This window comes from Watersipora subatra, chromosome 7 (assembly GCF_963576615.1).
Source record: "Watersipora subatra chromosome 7, tzWatSuba1.1, whole genome shotgun sequence".
In the NCBI taxonomy this organism is placed as follows: domain Eukaryota; kingdom Metazoa; phylum Bryozoa; class Gymnolaemata; order Cheilostomatida; family Watersiporidae; genus Watersipora; species Watersipora subatra.
This window is the reverse complement of record NC_088714.1, coordinates 61,800,674-61,808,951: the sequence shown is the minus strand read 5'-3', so window position 1 is coordinate 61,808,951 and position 8,278 is coordinate 61,800,674. Positions and strand designations below refer to the sequence as shown.

Sequence of the window (8,278 nt, the reverse complement as noted above, 5' to 3'; positions counted from 1 at the left end):
CTTGAGTGCCAGCAAAGTTTAACATGAGTTTTATTCTGATTGTACCAAAGTTATCTAAATATTAAAAAAGCACCGCATGCAGTCTTTATGTTTAGATGGTTAGATATAAAATAGCTATTTTTTAATTTTCAATGTATATGCACATTTTTTAAATTTTTATATGTATTTTTTCAATAATTGAATTATTGAGAACTCAGCATATGAAATCCAAACTTTTCAACAAATCAAAATTTCAACAGGGACAAGAGAAGCAAAATTTGTGGACAGACAGGCACTTTTATTCAATTTTAAAAGAATAATAATAATACTTTTTTTTTAACTCACATAATAAACTAGTCTACTAGTAAAAATCTTCAAAAATAAATTGTTCAGAGCAAACCCTTTAGTAGTTTTTAAATAAATGATTTAACAATATATGCATCCGCAAAGCATTTCAAAATATTCAACAGAGACAAGGGAAGCAATTCTGTAAGTGGTTCTAATATCAATTTAAGCATAAATAAATTATTATTGCCTACACTTGTTAGAAAGTTTGTGTCACACTTCCTTTAATATAGAGTGATCCAGAAAAGGCAAAAAAAGCTATGATCCATAGAGCGATCTAGTGAAAGCGAAGCAAAGGCTGTTATCTAATAAAGGCAAATCTAAGGCTGTGATCCATGAACTTTTTATGAGTTTTCAAAGATAGAATTAATGGATAGATGAGCACTTTTATTAGGCTTTAAAAGAATAATTATCTATTAAATAAACTCACATCATGAATTAGTCTGCTGAGCTAGTAAAACTGTTCGAGAATAAATTGTTCAGCGCCACACTTGTAGTAACTTTTGCATTTGCAGTTTAATTATTTGCACGTCAACAAAGTATTTTGAGTTTGTATAAATCTGGAAATCTCAAATAACTACTGAGAGTGTAAAGTATAAAGTTTTAGTTCAATGTTTTGTATTGCAATCTTACCTATAATGAGAGCCATGTTGTCTGTCTATTCAAATTCAGAGTTAAAAGCTATCATAAAATATTTGTTCACATTTAATTTGAAAACATGACATCTGGTTTAAAAGCCGAACACTTTAAGAGTTGTGCAAATCATCAACCTTCTTGAACTTTGGAATAATTGCGCACATACTTATTCTCTGTGCTTTATTAGCACACCTGACGATCACTCGCGAGTCTCAAATCTGCCAGAATACTAATAGATAGCAGAGCTGCATTCAAATCACTTTTTTATGACCCAAATCAAATCAAATCATATCCGCCAGACTACAAATCAAATCAAATCCCGCGCCCTTGTCAGCAGATTTGAAGCAAATCAAATCAAATTAGTCCCATAACAAAATCATTTCATTTATTAAATATTTTAGCAATATAATAAAAAAAAATTTAATTTATTTTATTATTTAAATTCTACTCAATTATAATATAATAATTCATACATATGTTCATAAAAATTGTAATTGTTGTGAATACTGAATGTGCCTGTGGCATGCAATAGTATTGTATAGAATGCTATATATTATAATATTCTATTCATCCATTCATGCCATGGGCACCGCACAAGTAATTTTTCTTTTGACTAGTAACTGTGAGGTTAGAGTAGGATAGTCACAACTAACTTCTAGCAATCAAATAATTGACATCAAAGTATTCAATGCCAGTACCACAACTACATACATGACTTTGCCACAACTTACCGGATCTGCTCATGTTGATTTCTTTTACACACAGACACACACACATGCACACGCACATGCACACGCACACACACACGCACACACACACACCACACGGTCCTTTTCTTTGTTCTGTAGAGGGAAACCCGTGTGTGCGCTTAGTCTCGGTATCAATGGTGCGCAGTTTTTGCCAAAGTTTGGGCTAACTTCATAAGCATCGTAAAAATATTTTGATCAATTACAGAAAACAAAGCTATAGATAGCAGTGTGATTTGATTAATTTTTCAAATTAAATTTTCAAATCAGCTCAAAACTTCAAATCAAATTACTTCCTAAACTTTCCAAGTCAATTCACCATCTGTGTCAAATCAGTACAATATGATTTGTTTCAAATATTCGAATCACCATGATTTGAGGGCAGCTTTGATAGATAGTCATAGAAGCAAGGGTGACGAATGTTTTTTTTATTATTTCACACAAATGAATTTTTGTTATGATTTTCCCAAGCTCTACTTTGCATAACCCTTACTTAAAACAAGAACTTTGTCTTATTTTTGTATATTGCTAATTACCTTTTGGTCACAAGGTAGCAATTAGTTATATTATGGGTTTGAACAGACTTACTTGCACCCAATCGACAAAATTCTGAAGGTCCAAGTCGTCCCGGTAGCCAACAATGGCCGTCAGAAGAGTGAATGCTCTGATGTAATCCACGGCTATTTTGCTAAAAGCTATGATTCCAATTAATACAACGAGCTGTACTCCCAAAATAAGCAAAAGCACCATCCGGAAAAATCTATGAAATAAACATAAAAAAACACTGAAAGTCAAGTATGCAAATAGATAATATGGTCTCTGCAACCATAGCAACACCTTCAATGCTCTTTGTGTTATTATCTGACAGCGTTAAAAGGATATCTAAAAGTAAAGTGAATTTTTTCATGATAGCTTTAGAGCTATTTGCAATTTTTGGCATACTGCTAAGTCTTTTGTTTGCAAACTGTATTAATAAGACAAAACAAATATTAAATTCGCATACCTAAGCAGGGCGATGTTCTGGCGGAGGACTCCCACACAGCCAGCAAATGCTAGAATAAAAATGATGAGACCGAAGACAGAGAGGACGATTGCTATATCAGTGACAACATCAAATATTGATTTCACCGCCTGGTTGTCTGTAATAACAAAACGAGAAGGTAGATAGTGAGTTACAATAGTATTTATTGGCTGTGACTGGTAAATACATCCAAACAACCACAGTTTATCTCTCAAAAGCTCCTATCTTCTATATATATATATTTCTCGAAGTTGGTCATAGGTTCCAGCTAAAGCTATTAAAATCTTAAAATAAAGAAACTGTATTGTAAAAGATTTGATCTCAGACCCTAATGTTGACCAGACCAACACCATACCCATTCAGCCACACAAGCTTAATGAAATCATTAGACGATATATTTCACTATATGGGAGCAAATACGCTATCGCTTTCCGTCACGAAAGTTATGACATAATTTCATGGAAACTGGTTGCTCTTATTAGTAAGTTTACTCAAATTATCCATTGGCAATGTGCCAGGCTAATAGCAAGTGGCAGGCAACTCTCATTACCTCTCATTGTTTCTAAGCTGATTTTTAATATCCTGCAATGCCGGGTAGCACAGCTAGTAGTTTAATAAAAAGCACTGGATTGCTACATGTAGTTCTTTACCACTTAATCAGCACAAAATCTTCAATACGCATACTAGGTTTTTTAACATAATTCTTTGAGTCAATGTTTTAACCAAACAAAATCTTTCTTAATCTATAAATAGGGCTTCCTATTGGCTAACACTTTGATGGGGCAAAAATGCTTATTCATTGTTTTGCTTAAGTTGAAATACACTGTTTAATGATTGTCGTTCATTTGTAGCTTTTAAACTAAAAAACTGTGCAGAAAAATTTAGCAAACTCTGTTTCATAGTTGTTCATATAGATAGTTATATAATATTATTATTATGTATTGAAGCTTTATGAAAGCATCTCGTAACAGTGCATCACATCTTATCAGGAAAGTCAATTGAATGATACAAAACCAATGAAAATATTATAAATTTCACAACATGTACGAAAGTAACACTTTAGACATGTCTGTATTCAGGGTGGCTAGGGCAGTCTAATGTTTATAGCTTGATAACCTATTTGTCACGATCCATTTTGTTGTATTATTAAGTGTTGTCTACTCCCATGCTTATACTGTTGTTAACCACACCCACTGTTCTGGAAGATTCTAATGACTCATGTTCTATTGTGTGTGACTTATGAAAGACACTTATTAAATGTTGACAATTCAGACAAGTTGTTTTGTTTATCTAGCTGTAATAATCTACCATGATAGCAGCGGTAAGTGGTGGATAGCAAGACTATATTTGGAACTTTCAGTATAACAGTGACATATTAATCATTATGGAGGGAATTTTGCCTCCTCAGCAGCTGGATTTAAGGTGTGAGGATTTGTCTGGTAAATGGCGGCATTGGCAGAGGGCTTTCAGTGACTACCTCTTGGCAATTGACCTGACTGGATCTACTAAGGCAACTGAAAAGAGAAAGCTGGCCTTATTCAGGCATGCAGGGGGTGAGGATGTTAGAGAAGTCTATTCGCAGATGGAGTTCAAATCACAACCTGATGAGAATGGCAATACTGAATCTAGAGGAGGGAGCTGCTAAGAGGAAGTTGGATATTGTTATCAAAAGATTTCATGAATACTGCAATCCGATAGATATATAAACCTAGATTGGCCAATAATAGCTATTCCCATCAGTTGCCTTGTCAGACTTAAATAGCACGGCGTAACGTCATTGTATTGTACCTCATGCTTGAGTGCACTATTGTTAACAATGGAGCTAATGAGGAGAATTTGACAAAATCACATTTATTTTTACATAAAAACCTTCTTGGATACATAATCCAGTAAACTAAAGCAATTCTGGGATAATATTTTATAACCACCTTAGATTAAAACTATAAAAGCTATGAATTGTTGCGAACAAATCATGAGCCATCAGGGCTTTATTTGCCACCCTCTCCTATCCTCATTCTCTCTTTTCCCCTTCTCAAAAGAAGAAGTGAGAAGGGGAAAAGAAAGAAGGGAGAAAGGAGAGGGGGGGCAAATAGCCCACCCACTCAAAGAGCCAGACCCTGGCTAGGTAAATAGACTAATATCATGCTGAACTAAACATGACTAAATATGATGAGTATGCAAGTATGTCTTAAGTCAAAAATGAGACAGAATGATTATTTTACAGCTGGCTATGTAGCTGTCTAGGTCAACAAAGCTGAAGTGTAATGATTGTATCACTACCATCGCGGATGTTACCAACTATGATGTAAACCAAGCAACCAACTCCCTAATTACAGCTAAAAATCGTGGTGGCTTGACTTTGTCTTTGCCTGTGGTGATTGAGGTTTGCAACCACAATGAGAAAGCTACAAGAGTGTTGCTTAGTAGTGCTGGATTGGTCAAAGATTTTCCTAAGATAGCACTAATTGCCACCATGGAGAAGTTGCTGAGGTTCAACATCATGATATTGTTTAAGTGTAATCATCATGCTAGTAGCCTAGCTCGTGAGATAGCAAAGAGATATATTTTGATTAGGGCGCATTATGAAGCTAGGAATAGAGCTGGCACGGGTAGCTCGTCTGGTCTTGACCTACCGGGTCAGAGGTGCCTGGGTCGGGCCACCTGATCCTCAGGTCTTCTATACAAAAATACGGGTAGGTTTATGGCTAAACAATGGTTGAAATGGAGTCGCATATAGTCCTAGCGTGGAAGGACCAGGCGAAATAAAACAAGGTGCATCAAGACTATATTTTAACACCTGCGACAATAGTCTTTGGACTATAGGTTTCACAACGTTTTTCGGCAAGAAATAATCAGCATGTCGGTGATCTAGGAGTTCATGAAGAAGCCAGTCACGAAAGGAAAATACCAAGTTATTTGTACTATATGCAAAAGCAAGTTAAAGGTTGACTTGCAACAAAATTCCTATTACAGTTATTTGATATGAAAAAATTCACCATGTCTCACTCTGTTGTGTTGTAGGTGCAAAATATGTGGAAAGGTGATTACAAGCTCTTAAAAGCTCAAAAACGAACAGAAAATCGCAGCCACACGAAACCGCCGTAGTTTGGATTCGCTTTCCAAAGCGGCTCAAGTGGGACGTAGTTGTTACAGGATGGTTTCTGTTTACACTTTCATGCAACTTCATTCGTCGAAATATTTTCACAAATATACTTCACGCATTCAATAAAACCATGTCTATTGTTCTTACGCGTCTGTTTTATCATCATTGTAATGCTGTCATTTTTAGCACTGATATTTTATAACTTACCATAAAAATTTGTTAAACTTTTTAACCTTAGCTCGAAGGAATACATATCATTGTCTGATAATCATGACGAGCCTGTTGGTTACCTGTGATAATCGAAAAGTGCTGCAAAAATTATTTTCGAAGTATTGGGTCACGTGATCAGATTACGACTTGACGATTGAATAATGCCGAAACAAAACTGTAAAATAGCGAGTATCTATATTTGATACGGGTATTCGGTAAAACCCGAAGTGTTTGTCATAAACTAGTGCTACGATAAGTTTTATATTGAGCTTTTTATTGGCTTTTCAATTCACGTGAGAACATCACGTGACAAGACGATAACCAAACTGTAATGACTACGTCATCGAAATAAAGAGATTCCAATCTACGGCGGCTTTTCGTTTTTGAGCTTTTAAGACCTTGTAATCACATTTCCACGTATTTGGCACCTACAACACAACTTAGTAAGACTTGCTGAATCTTTTGATACCAAATAACTGTGATGTGAATTTTGTTGCAAGTCAACCTTTAAGCTACAAAGAACGGTCCACCTCAATACTATTGAGGCATTTATAACGAGGGCATCCTGAGGAGCTTAAAAGCGCGTTTAAGAACCTTCAATCCAGCAAATTTATTTTATTTTTAGTTTATTTCACTAATAGCAGAAGTTTTAGGGAAGGGATGGATTTTTGCTTTCCACTATGCTGGGTTATCTATTTCTATATTTGTAAAGTATTTCTTAACTAATCTCTTGTAGATTATAATAGCAGTTGAAAATAAAATCTGTAATAAAAACACTAGCCAAATCATGCCATTAATATATCACCCATTGAATAGCATTGATCCACCAATGTCTAGCCGTAAATTGTAGATTGCATCTATAAACCAAACCACAAAATATAATGATTGGTGTGATAATGGTTTCTTTTATCTTAGTTTATTGATGTCACAACATTAGGCTGTAATAGAACTATCTCTTAACCTTAAATGAATAATAAATCGCAGCGTGTTGACCTGGTCCGACCCGATCTTGGCCCTTATTGCTGACCCTGAGTCTCATCCGACCTGCATTCCTTGGTCTCATTCCAGCTCTAGCTAAGAAAGCCATTGATTCCATTTCCCTGATCAGATCAAAACTTCACAGGCTCATCATATTTAGTCATGTTTAGTTCAGCATGATATTAGTCTTTTACCTAGCCAGTGTCTGGCTCTTCGGGGGGGGGGGGGGGGGTGGGCTATTTGCCCCCCTCTTCTTTCCCCTTTCTCTCTTTCCCCTTCTCACTTCTTCTTTGGAGAAGGGGAAAAGAGAGAATGGGGATAGGAGAGAGTGGCAAATATAGCCCTGATGGCTCATGATTTGTATGCAACAGTTCATAGGTTTTATAGTTTTAATCTATGGTGGTTATCAGATATTATCACAGAATTGATTTAGTGTACTGGATTATGTATCCAAAAAGGTTTTTATGTGAAAATAAATGTGATTACGTCAGCTTCTCCTCATTAGCTCCATTGTTAACAATAGTGCAGTCGAGCATGAGGTATAATACAATGACGTTACGTCGTGCTATTTAAGTCTGACAGGCTTTTTCTCTATTTGCCAATCTAGGTTTATATATCTATGTGCAATCCCAAATCAGGTGTTGTAGTGAGTAGATTTAAATTTCACAATAGCAGTCAAGGTGGTAACACTGAGGATGTATTTTTGATGAAACTGAGACAGTTGGCTGAGGGTTGTCAATTTGGTGATCAGAGAGATTCCATGATTCGAGTCAAACTGCTTTTTGGCTTGGATGATACAAAAGAGAGACAAGCTTATGAGAGAATCAGATGAAAAGTTGTCTCTCGACTATGTGATCAAGTCATTGAGAATTGCTGAAAAGTCAGGAAAACTGAAGCACCAAAAAGCTGAAGAAAAATTTGAAGATGTCAATGCAGTATCTCAGTTTAAAAGAGAGAAACCTGTCAAGTCAGCAAAACATGGATTTTCCAAGCAGAAATGTGAGAATTGTGGGAAGAATCACAATAAGGGTCAGAGATGTGCTATTTAATTACTAGGCAGTTATGTGTAGACAAGATACTCATATAAATAAAACAGAAGATCGTGATGTTACAGAAGAAGTTTATCTGGGTGAAATGAACACCATAAATGCTGTTAACTCGTCTATGACTAACTCCTGGTATGCAGATTTGAGAGTACACACAAATGCCATGAAAGGAGTCAGCGAGTCAGATTTAAACTGGATACAGGAGCTGTTTTAG

The 8,278-nt window shown here is 35.6% G+C and overlaps 1 pseudogene; it reads left to right on the top strand.

Moving 5' to 3' along the window:
• The first annotated feature begins 4,111 nt into the window (after window positions 1–4,111).
• Window positions 4,112–8,278, top strand: LOC137400957 (uncharacterized; annotated as a pseudogene).